The sequence below is a fragment of the Polistes fuscatus genome, unplaced genomic scaffold (genome assembly GCF_010416935.1).
Source record: "Polistes fuscatus isolate 324 unplaced genomic scaffold, CU_Pfus_HIC Scaffold14, whole genome shotgun sequence".
NCBI classification, from domain to species: Eukaryota; Metazoa; Arthropoda; class Insecta; order Hymenoptera; family Vespidae; genus Polistes; species Polistes fuscatus.
The window spans coordinates 2,936,717-2,950,193 of NW_025113042.1; the positions used below are offsets into that span (position 1 = coordinate 2,936,717).

General features: G+C 33.3%; 1 long non-coding RNA gene across 1 annotated transcript in view; it reads left to right on the top strand.

Annotated features, from left to right (window-relative positions):
• Window positions 1-12,736, top strand: part of LOC122514327 — a 31,975-nt gene extending 19,239 nt beyond the window's left edge. The window contains exon 2 of the long non-coding RNA XR_006303023.1: window positions 12,573-12,736. This is a non-coding gene — a long non-coding RNA (uncharacterized LOC122514327). The remainder of the gene's footprint in view (window positions 1-12,572) is intronic.
• Window positions 12,737-13,477: the final 741 nt, after the last annotated feature.

Below are 13,477 nucleotides of genomic sequence, written 5' to 3' on the forward strand. Positions count from 1 at the left end.
AATACTAATTGTAAGTCTATTATTTAACTTTAATTAGAATTATTCTTCTCTTTTTTTTTTATTTACACGAGCAAAATTCTACTCTATTACGTATGTACGAAATTATTATAGAAATTGTTCGGAAAATTATTTCGTATTTATTTTTTTTCAATACCATTTTCCTCCTTTCCCCTAAAATTAAACTCTTACGTGCGAATTTAAATAAATGACTGTATCGTTAATAACGTTATAAATATCTCAATTCTAAGAATTAAAATAATACAATATTAAATATATCAATTAACGTGATATGAAATAAATCACCGTAGAGAAAAAAAAAGACAAAAGTTAATTTTAAATTACGAACGAGTCGAGGACAATTAAAAAGAAAAAAAAAGGATCAAAAGGATTTAATACATCAAATATAAATACTTCATAGTCGAGCAATTAATAAAAACGTAAGTTGAAAGAAAAAGTAAAAAGTAAAAAGTACGTTCGCGCTTTTGGCAACGATTATGATGAATGAATGAATGAATGAATGAATGCATTTCTCTTGGAACACGAACCTACCTACTCGGTATATTAAAATTTGAGTAGGACGTAATAATCGGGAAACCGATTGGATATTATTTCGATCTAACAGTTAGGGAAAGAGAAAGAGTATCATACCATTTCGTATTCATAAGCTAACTCAAACAATAGTCCGGGAAAGCGAAATTACTCGAACAATTATACTGTGCAAAAGTCGTGCTCTACTCGTCGACCTTATCCTCAAACCTTTCTCTCTCTCCCTCTCTCTCTCTCTCATTCTCATTCTCTCTTATACTTTTTAAGTATTTTCCGCGTCTGCAAGCCACCCACCCAAGATAAATACAAAAGGAGTCTCCGAAGAGAAGGAACGAGTCGTTCGAGGTTGAGAAGGGGGAGGGGGGGGAGAAGTCAGAAGGGTTCGGGTCTGGAAGTGGAAAGAAAGTAAGAGAAACAAAAAGATAAAAGAAAAAAAAAAGAAAGAAAGAAATAGGATAAGAGAAAGAGACAGACTCCCAGCATTCTCCTTTGAATAATATATGCACTTTCCAAGAGGCTGCAGGATAAATGCAGTCGTATTTGCACAACAATTTCTACCATGTACCCTCTTCTTCTCGGAAGTAACGTCGGTCCGTCCGTTCCGTTGGCCGAAGGAAGAGCTCGACGTTTAATGAGCCGTATCTCGCCCTCCTCTCTTACTTTCTCGTCACTCATAAACCCCTCCCTCCCTCCCTCCTACCCCACCCCCAACTTCACCCCATCCCACTTTTACCGACCTATCCATCCACCTACCTTTTCCATCATACTTCATACTATTTTCTCAAACCCTTCTCTTCTCTTCTCTTCTCTTCACTTCTCTTCTCTTTTCGTTTCGTTTCGTTTAGTTCTATCCACGAAAATCGTTTCAACGTCTTTGCCATTAGAAATTGCAGCGCATGCTCGTTCGTTACGAAAAGTGATACGTTACGTTTAATCAAGGCTATTTGTGTATATATATATATGTTTTTTGTTATGTTTTATTTGTTTTTTTTTTCTTTTTAGAATAATAGAACATCAAGGAGAAACGATTGAATATTTGAATTCGATTGTTTAACGCGGCTCTAATTGAAAGTTATTGGATAATTAATCATTATCTTTGTTTTTTTTCTTTCTTTTTTTGAACTTTTTGATATGAGTTCTATTAGTAAATAACTATTTGATATTTGATATCTTATAATCGAATAATTATTATTTAAATATATCTTAATATATCGAACAAAAATAAAAAAAAAATATACGACATTAATTATTTACGATAGATAATTATAATGTAAAGTACCATTGAAAAATATCGCAAAAAAATTGTTAACGATTATAAAGGAAAAAATTGATTAACGAAACATAACGAATCAAAAATACATATAATCTAAAGAAATGATTAACAAAAAAAAAAGAAAAAAAAGAAACCCGGTTAAGAGAAGAGGAGAGAAAATGAAGGGATTAAAAAACGACGGATTAAAGTTCCATCAGGGTATACCACCCCCTAAACCATCTAATACAAACGGTTTTCTTCAACTTCTCCTTGTCGTTGACGTCGACGTCTTTGTCGTTGTCGTCGCTTAGCTAAATACCGGAAGTGGTTGGGCTTGAAAAGCGTCGGTACTTTCACGAGCATGATTCCCTCTTAAGCCGGTGCCCTGAAACAAGAAACACGAATGAAAAGGGGGATTATACGAGAAAAGAAAAAGGAAAGAAAGAAAGTTCTCGTTCTCTCTCTCTCTCTCTCTCTCTCATCATTTCGGGTTAGTAAGAGGGGGAAGTGGGAGGAGGAAGAAGAAGGAGGGGTAGATTTGCCTATGCAAAACGGATAGATTACTTTCTTCCGTGTAAGCTCCTCTCCGCCAATCCCGATCCGGTTGCGAGATACCGAGACAAAGGAGATGCTAGATTACAGGGACGACTACGTTAATCGGTCGTCTCGTTAAGAAAACGCAATGTCAACGAAATCCAGAACCTTTATCATTCTGGTTTTACTATTATATCATGGCTTATTAAATCAAACAAACAAACGGTTATTTTACGATCTCCTATTATTTATATCATGAAATATTCATTATTTTTTCTTCTTTTTTCACTTCTTTCTTTCCCATTTAAAAATCTGTTACAACGATCCTTTGATAATGTTATTGAGATACGATGTAATTAAACTAAATATATATATATATATATATATATATTAAAAAACAGTTTTACGTACGATAAATATAAAAATTGTATATATTAGATAAATATAAATAATCGAGATCACTACTACTAACTCCTGATACACAGAACTCGAGGGTTTACATTTGCAATATTTTTCTTCCTTTTCTAAGCAAATGAAAAAGAGAGATTAACATTAATTATTATATATAACTGTACTTATAATTAAAAACAAATAAAATCTTCTATAATACTCGAATCTGAAAGAAAAGTAAAATCGAGTGAAACGATATCGAGAAGAAAAACCAAAAAAAAGAAAAAGAACGAAACAAACGGAAACAAATAAATAAAAATCCTAGGCTGTTTTAGCCCTGATTGAAATTTTCACGTGTGTTGGGTTAGAAAGAGGAAATGAAGGAGGGGGAAGAATTGGTCGGCGGTTGGTAGAAGGTTTTGATTACCTTCCATCTGTCTTCGTAAAGTTCGACAAGTTTTTATCCGTCCGTCGTTGGGAAGTTTTCTCGTTTCGATACCGGCGCGTAAACGCGCGCCTTTTTATAGAAAAACGAGCCGGGATTGGGAAAGGGAAAAAAGTTTGGGAGAAAGGGTGGGAGGGGGGGTATTGAGGAAGGAAGGAAGGAAGGATGAGGGTTTTGCGGAGGAAAGGGAGAAGAGGGAACAAGTGGTACTTGTATCCGCATAAACGACACGCGCCTCTTCCATCGAAAAACGTTCTCCCTTTTCTCTCTCCTGGCCCTTCATCCCTTTTTATCATCCCAATACAATGTGTTTGGGTATGTACCTGTATATGTGTGTGTGTGTGTGTCTGTATTTGTTGTAGATATACGGTGAGATCGATAAGAGCGTTATATAACTTTAGCTTTCGTCATTGTAAGATTCTTTCGATGGTTCGTGCAAATATATTCTCTCATGTCATATTTCATAAAGTTTCTATATGCAACCCACGCGCAACACATCAAACTCCGGCAAGCTCTCCTTGTTCTAAAACGAAGATAGATTCGTACCATCCGACACGGGTGTATACTACACACATATATACATACATATATATATACACTATATTCTTGTACTCGTATAGTCTTTGTAGTCGTTATTTGTACGATAGAAATAAAGAGAACTTTGTAAGATCGAAAAGTTTAATTTTAAAGAGAGAAAGAAAGAAAGAAAGAAAAAGGGAGAGAAAGAGAGAGAGAGAGAGAGAAATTTTCGTTGTATAAATGTTAAATTGCATGGACGATTTTAAATACAAATTTTCCCGATATTTGTAACACATTATAACTCGAGACTTTTCTCTGTATTCCGAAAACGATGATAAATTTCCGTACAATCCCGACAAGTGTGCGTTTCTCCATCCCTTCTGGTGGTAGTAGTTGTTTCGTTATTGTTATTATGCAGTCAAAAAAAAAGAAAAAAGAAAAAAATAAAGAGAGAAGAAAAAAAAAAGGAAAATGTAAAAGGGAACTGTTTCAAACGAAATCCTGATACGATCCTGAGCTTTTGAAAAAGGAAAAAAGAAAACGAAAAAAGAAAAAAACGAGAAAAAAGCAAAAGTTTTATAAAAGAAACGTAAATGTTGAATGAATAAATTCTTGGTTATTGGCAAACTTGCTTTGCAACATATCAAACTCGAACCTTTCTTATTTTAAAACCAACAATAAATTCGTATCATCCGACAAAGGGTGCGTGTCCGACCCTTGTCGTAGTTCTTCTTATTCTATAATAAAAAAGATAGCAGTACGACTGCGAACTATCGAGAGATCAATTTCTTTCTCGAATAAACCTAAAAATGAAATGAACGATTCGCAACAACAAATCGATTCTCGAATCTTTTTTCGTTTCGTAAAAACAATATAAATTCGTATTACATCCAAACAATTATACATAACTCCCTAAATCCCTTGTAATACACATTACATTATATTAAAATATATTAATAAATTAAATTATTCGTTAAAACAAAAATCTTAAAGTAAAAAACTATCGATGACAATAACGAAATGTTGATGAAACAAATATTGTTAATGAAACCAAAAAATCCCAACTACATGGGAGAATGGACTAACGATTCTTACTTATGAAGAGGAGGGATGGGAGCTGTGATGGTGGTGGTGGAGGGGGTGGAAGGGTGGTGGGTAAGATTCTCGGTTACTCGCAATCTATAATAAATCCGAATACGTACACAGCCCCTGGGGGTTAACCGAGCGCGTATCCCTTGCCATCGTCATAACCCACATTGAGGCCGTCACACCGACGAACCGAGACCCGCCAAAAGGGTGGCTGGGGGTGGCAACAGGGGGGAAGGCTTACGCGGCCAGTGACGTCAGATTTGCTCTCACCAACACTGGAAAGAACGCGACGCGTCGATAGAATTCTACCGGATTCTGTATATATATATATCTTTCTCTCTCTCTCTTCTTCTTTCTTTTTCTTTCTCTCTCTCTTTCTTTCTCTTTCTCTATCTTTTTTCTTCTTTTTTTTTTTTTTTTACTTTTTTCCACTCTCGTCAAAAGGACCGCACGACGAGCGTTTTATAACGTTTCAACATCCACCCCCATATACGAATACGCTTTTCTCTCTCTCTCTCTCTCTCTCTTTCTGTCTAACACTTACACACACACACACACCACCACACACACACTTATCCACGTTCATCCTCGCTTTCTCTCGTTATTCCTTAAAAAGAAAATGAAGAAAAAAAATTCTTCCCCGAGTTTCTCTTATCCGCATAAGATTTTAACTCGTTCCATCCACGAAATATATTACATCGGTAAAAAAAAAAAAAAAAAAAGAAAGAAAAGGAAAAAAAAAGAAAAAAGGAAGTCTTTTACATTTCACGTGAAATATAAGAGTGTACCAACGCATACCATCGTGAGATTTATCGTAAACGTGGGTGGTGTCTTGGTACTTTTGCCCCATTATAAAATGTAAATTGTACGCTTTTCTTTCTTCAAATCATTCGAGATAATGGAGCAAAAGGTATTCCCATATGAGAATCTCTCTCTCTCTCTCTCTCTTTCTCTCTTCGTAACGTAACATCGTTGAGTGGTAACGAAAAAAAAGAAAAAAGTAGAAAGATAGGGGAAAAAACGAAAGAATGAGAAAGTAAAAGAGAGAGAATACGAATACGGCATAATTATAAAAGCGTATTAAAATTTCGAGGAAACGAGGCCGCGTCGAAAGTGGCAATCTCCATCCAAGGGATGATAGGTGGGTAGGTAGGTGATGGGCGTTGAAGGGTTGCGAGGAGTTAGGAAAGGGTAGTTCATGAAGCTCGATCGTTCGCGAACGTAACTCTACCCTCCTCCTCCGCCTCCTCCTACTCTCGTATGGGGGAATAGTCGAGATAAATGCGTCTTTCTAGGGGTAGGTACGTTCATGCTTCCTCCCTTATACTCATGCTCATGCTCATGCTCATGCTCATGCTCATGTTCACATTCACGCTCACGATCAAACTCAAGTCCGTACGCTTTGATGGTTCCTAAGCACATTTTGCGAGACCGAGAGTATATACTACTACATATATATATATATATGTGTGTATAATACATAGTACATATGTATGTACGTATGTATTTATGTATATATATATATATATATTTTACGTAGACTGCATATGTTGCTCTGCATCTTCTTCCTAGTAAGTTCGCATTATCATTCGACCCCTTCCGAGTAGCTACATTATCCTACTTTGAGAAAATATACCGTAAAAGGGATGATTCACGAATATATATATATTTTTTATTATTTTTATCTTCCTATACCTCTTCTTCCTACAAAGTGTTAGTTAAACAAATGATACTATTATATAATACATCATTGAATATTTAATTGTTATTGGATCCGTAAAACAAACCCTTAACCTTTTACCTCGGTCCCCTATGGTTTCAAATTTAATTATTTATTATATTTTTATTTATCTAAAGTAGATAAGATGTACTTTATGAAATCAAATGATCGATTATTTCATACACGATCTATACTACGTAATATTGAAAATAATATTCCTATAGATATGATTGTGCATTGAAGATGCATCGATAATAATGCACTTTAATGACGTATTTAAGATCAAAGATTGACGATTGTTTTGCAAGGGTGTATTATTGAAAGCATCCGTGAGCCTGTATTTTCTCAAATAAAATTTAAATAAACATCGTTATCGTGTTTAAACCGAATGCTAGCCGAGAATAATCTCTTTTTAAATATGTAAAGGGTTAATATATCATTTATATTCATTTTAAATAAACATACGTACTTCTTTCTTCCGATATTTCTTTATTTCCTTATTCGAACAAAGTTATTTCTTCCCGTTAAATTCGTAAAAAACACACACACACACACAAACACACGTACTCTACCGGGTATATTTATCTTCGAACGGATGAACATAAAATAAACGATCACTTGGTTTCGTGTTAGTTGTGGCCAGTTGCTCGCAAAAACGAACGCTTTCGAACGGAACAAAATTTAAGAAGGCGAAGTTCAAAGGGTCGCCGAACAGAAACTCGGAAGTACAAAAAAAGGGATGGGAAGAAGGGTGGGATTATAGAAAAGCAAAAAAAGAATTTCCGATTATCACGTTCATTTTTCAACATCTCGAAAAGGAGATCCCTAAAGTTCAAACCAAGTCTCTTTTCATTTTTTATTTCTTTCTTTCTTTTTTCTTTCTTTTTTCCCCCCTTCTCCTCCTACTTGTTTTTTTTTGTCGCCTGATTGCCTCACTCGTCGCAAGTGAGTTAACGATGCTCGACAGGAAAGAACAAACCCCCCTGCCCTCCCATCCCCACCCCACCCCCTGCCCACACCACTCTTCTACCGTAACCACCTTTTATCTTTCGTCCCTTTTACTTTTTCCCTTTTCTTTTTCGAATCTCATCGAACGGATCCTTCGTCGAGGATATAAATAATCCGACTATAATGATAATGTTTATAGAAAATAACTAATGAGACGGTGATTAACACGTGGAAAACGTTTGAATTTTTTTTTCTTTTTTTTTTGGGGGGGTGGGGGTGGATTCGGAAATACCATTTATTCATGGATAAATTTTTTTCTCGGAAGGGGAGAAAAATAAGTAAGTCGAAGGAATTAAAAAGAAATAAATAAAATAATAATAATAATAATAAATACAATACGCGTTGAAAAAAGTTTAACGTAAAGAAAAGATACATTTTTGACGTATCCAACTAATACTTCGTTGTATCGGTGTTTTGTTACGTGGAAGCACGTATCCTTGCACGTTCCTTGCACGTTCCTGACAAATCCCAATGCCTTCATTTGTCAACGTCCAACCTCTGGGTCCTTTTACATTCTTCCTTGCCTCCCACCTCGTCAAATTTACCTCGTCCTTTCACCTAGTCGTAGAAAAAATGTTTTATCCTTTATACTATTTTTCTGTCATCACAGTTGAGTCACCAAAAATATCAAGAATTTCTTTTTATTTTAAACGTTATACGCAAAATCGAATCGTATTTTTCGATTCTATTGAACGTTTCGTATTATTTCCAATAGTTGAATATTGTTTTTTTTTCTTTGCAAAAGGATTAATACGATTGGAAATATTTGTCTAGAAAATTGATGTACATTTTATATTATAAATAATATATATATGTGTGTATAAAATAATAATTATTAATAATATATTAATTTCACATATGTTTTGACAAACAGATTTATTTCTATACGTAAAGAAAAGAAAGAAAATTGAAAGGAAGGAAGGAAGGAAGGTAGGAAGAGTGAAACAAGATACACCCTTTTTACTTCGAACTTATAAAGTTTTACAAGAAAGAGAGATACTGAGAAAGTAAAGAGTAAGAGAAAGAGAATGAAAGGACATTGAAAAGTTTCGACTTTTCAAGAGGAAAATACCTAAGGGATTATGAAAAAGAAGAAGAAGAAGAAGAAGAAGAAGGAAAGTCGTGAATTGCGGTAGTAAGAAAAAGAAAAGGGAAAAAAGAGACAAGAAATACGAGCTGAACTAGTAACGTTCGTGAGTTGAGAATAAAAATTTAAAAAAAAAAAGGGCTAACACACGCTAGGATGACCGGAAGGATGCATTCGAATTACTTTTAACTTCCTACCACTTCTCTATTTCCTTCATTATTCTGTATTCTTGAATCAGTACTCGTGAAATTAGCGTAAATCATAACGAAAAAGCCGTTTTACGTATATCTATCCTTCTTTCTCTATCCATCTATCTATTTTTCTTTCACTATCTCTCTTATTTTCGATTCGAAACTCTTCTCGAATTATATATAGCATCCGGCGAGCAATGTTACTTCATTTTTCCTTCTCGGGAATCGTTCATCGTGAATAATTCATAACCAATAGCTCACGGAAGGTAGGTCTTTGATAGAAAATACATAGATGTATGAAACCAGAGGATAAACCGAAAGAGAAAAAACCAACGAAAAATCCTTGCGAGTTGGATTTTCTTTTCTTTTTTTTTTTGTCCCCCATAAAATTCTATCGATTCTATTACATTTTCACTATACTTATACGTTAAATATGATTGAAATAAATAAAAAAAAAAGCATTATAGAAAATAATAATCTTACATAAAAACGATGGATCTTAAATTTTTTCACGATAATCAAAGATTCAAATTAATGTTTTAAATCAATAGTATAAAATTAGACAATAATATATTAGACAATTGATTAAAATCCTTAAAAATAAGATTTCCCTATAAAATATTATCAAGTCTATTATATTTTCGACAATACTTAAACGTTAGATATAATCGTTAAAAATTAAAAAGATTATAGAAAATATTCGAAAAATAATAATACGAAATAAAAAGGAATAAAACTTACTGTTCTTGATAGAAGCCACTCAAAATGCATGTAGAAGTAGGAAGATACAAATCAAAACTATAATAAAATGATAAAATGATAAAATGTTATAGAATAAAGAAGATTTGTAAAAGAATTTATGGAAGAGGATTCTCTTTATCGATACGCACGAAGCAACCGTCACTACTGTACTGTCGACTAGAAGAACATAGACTGAATGATAGGAACAAAGAAACAAAACATAAAATATAAACAAACGTTTATATATACAACGTACGTGCTTATGTTAACGTTCGTACTCGAGGTGAACTTGAAAATATGTCTTAGCGAGTATTTCACAAGGATATCGAATTTTATCGGACCGTTGTATATACACGGTGTAAAATATAACTCTATCGTAAGTACCGAGAATAAACGAAAGAAAGAAAGAAATAAAATAAGAAAAGGACGATATATATCAGAGAGAGAGAGAGAGAGTGAGAGAAAGGAACGTCTTAGAAAAGTATGAAATAAGATCTTAAACGAAGTATGAGAAAGGTAAAGGCAGAAGAAGGGTCAAGTACTCTTGGAAATCTAAGAAATTGAAATTCGTGGTACTTCCGGTACTCGAGGGATTCTCTTATGTTAGTTATCTTTTATCGATTCGTCCCCGGCACGTGGATATGACGTGTTTTACAACACATCGATAATCGAAATGTTCAAAATAGTGAAGAACAAAACTCGAGTACTCTTCGAACAGAAAAGACAACATTTTCCGATACTTTTTGATAAATTATTACTCACGTATGACACTAATAAAACGATTAAACAATAATACGTAGGCTTATGAGATAAATACATTCGCGAAATTAAATGAATAAACTTATCGTAGTATTGATTTATGTCCACAAAAAAATCAATTTGAAATTCGACGATGAGATTATTATTAATAGCAACAACCTAAGCGTAATAATAATCGCACAAGTATATTCATTTGGTTATCAAACTTTGTATATTATAAATTTCGGTAAAAATAAAGTAAAAGGGTTTCGATTTTGCACATTGCTACCGAAAAAGATCCCAGCTAGCTCGAGTAAATCACGAAGGCGTGTACAACTACTCCCTGACATTTCCTTGACGGGTTTCCCAACGGAGCGTACAGGTGGCACGAATCTCCTGTTCAAAATACTGGCCCTGGCCGACATTCACTCACCCCGAAGGCTTTTCTTCAGAATATTCAATTCCTTACTCGAAAATGTCATTCGTTGGCAACTAAGGGTTTTGCCATTTTGCGCTTACCCGATCAACGAAAGATGAAAAAAAAAAAGAAAAAAGTGTAAGAGACGGTCAAGTTTGTCGTTTAGTATTTTTGAACGAATGAAAAGGAGGAATTTCTTGCCGTTCCACCCCCACCTTCCCCACACCTATAGAATGAATACATATACAAGTGTATCGCAGATACGTTATTCCTTTTTCTTGCTCTTAAAGTTAACCCATTTGCAGGAGTACAAGAAATTCGTGCAACTCTAATCGATACGCCTAACCTCTGACCTATTATCGCGGTCTGCCAGCTTGTTCTGAGTAGATATCGTTCAACGAGATTTAGTTGAACGCGTTCTGCGACCTCTCGCCAGTACGATAAATCCCTTTTAGAAAGAGTAACCCGAGTAAGTAGTTACGGTCGAAACCTATTGCTATTTGTCGGATACATTGTTATCGAACTTAACCGAACATTCGTATTTCTACTTTTACTTCGATAAATTTTTCAAAAATGTAATCTTTTTCGTGGACGTCGTTGTTGCTATTGGTAGGACAAATTATTATCGAACGTACGTTTCATCTATAAATAAAAATAATCTATGTTTTCCCTGTAAAGGAAAAAAAAAAAAACAGAAAAAGAGAGAATGCAACTAAAAGTTGGAAGAATTGCACTTTTGGGCGATAAATTTTCGAAAGCGTAATTTTTCTCGAGGATGCGATTACTATTGGTCGGACAAATTATCGTACGGTAAATAACGTTAAACTAAAAAGCAAATAAAATATATTACAAAAGATACACACGCACGCACAAGTAAAACTTAGAATAATGGAAACTCTATTCTATCTATAAATTTTCACTAGCCTCATTTAGAATACGATTACTATTGGTCGGATTAAAAATTATCGTACGATAAATTTGTTACAATGTATGAAAATGTTGATAACCTTTTCCGATGATGCAATCAAGGATACGAATTTCGATCGTTCCGAAATAGAAAATAGAATAGAAAAGGACAGAAAAAAATGAAGGGAAGAATGAAAAAAAGTTAGGCAACGTTAATTAGTTGTCTATACGGTCTAACGCGTCCGACTAAAGGTCGTCCTCTTCTACTTGCACGCTCGAAAGGAGAAATGTAGAGGATAACGACGACTTGATTAGTAGACCCACTCGTCACAGGAGTCTGATCAAAAGGTCTACTATCTACTGTTCCTATTCAAACGAGACTAATGTATTCAACCTGTATACGCTTTTTGACGTTCCTACCCTTTTATACTTTTTCAATTTGTTTATAACGACTCTTTGACAATTCGTCTAATTAACGTTAATACCAAACGTTATCGAATATATTTACTTCTGTCTCATCTGTCTCGATAAAAATGATTATTTCTTAAAATATACGATATATAAGAACCTTAAGAATTTAATTATAAATATATACAGTAATAGCCAAAAGTATTCTTAACATTATTTAAAAACAATCAATTATTTTAATAAACTTGTAATACAATATTTCATTAATTCTTATATGCGGTGTAAAATATTTGATGATTGTTAAACTACTGAATTTATTCATACGTATAAGACGTTAGAAAATTTTTTAAATTATAAACGAACAAATATTATATAATATATTCGATAAAATATATTTTGAAAATATTTGAACAAAAAATATCGATCTAATATACTTTTAAATGTAGTCTAACTTTTTCTTATATATAATATCTCATTGACAAATACAATAAAATTAAAATAGAATAATGCAATTTCTATTATTAATAACTTATATGAATCTTATCTATCGATTTTATTTGTATTTTAATTTTATTTACAGAACCGGCGGCGGTAGTATGCTGGGAGATGTCAACATCTCAGCAATACTGGACTCCTTTTCTGTTCGTTACGATAAAAGAGTAAGGCCGAACTACGGAGGTGAGTAAGGACGATCGATTGCCTCTCCTGCTTTAATTAAAAAAAAAAAAAAAAAAAATAAAAAAAAACTAATTAAAAAAAGAAAAGAAAAAAAAAAGAAAGAAAATAATAATCGATAATTCGATATATAAAATCATTATTCGAGATACTCAGTATCACCGTGAATCACGTGGCAAGAATCGTAACGACGTTACGATAACTTCCAATTGACGTTACAATTAAATCGAATTCGATTCGATCTAAAGAAGGCACAAATTATTTAAAACAAAAAAAAAAAAAAAAAAAAGAAAGAACATAGAAAGAAAGAAAATTTATTTCATTTGCTCGTTGGAGATGTTATATAATAATTCTAAAATTAATTAATATCGTCTCTCCAATTTTTTCTCCTCCTTCTTTTTTTTTTCCAAATATCTCTCTTTCTAATTATTCATTAAATAATATCTAACACGCGTTGCGTGTGACGATTAATGCCACGTATATTCGCATCTTCGTGATCTCGTCTTTAAAGAAGAAGAAAAAAAAAAACAATGTATACTTAAAAAGCCTATAACAATGCTATACTTAAAGTCACGAGATGACGACCTGTCAAGTGATGAGAAATTTTCTAAGACGTTGTCCGTAAAACCAATGATGACACGTGCAACACGATAAAATCGTTAAATAAAAAAATAGAAAATAGAAATACACTTGGTGATAATAAAGATTTGTCGATTAATATTTCGCATAGATCAATATAACAATAATACTAATAATAATACTAATAATAATAATAATAATAATAATAATAATAATAATAATAATAATAAT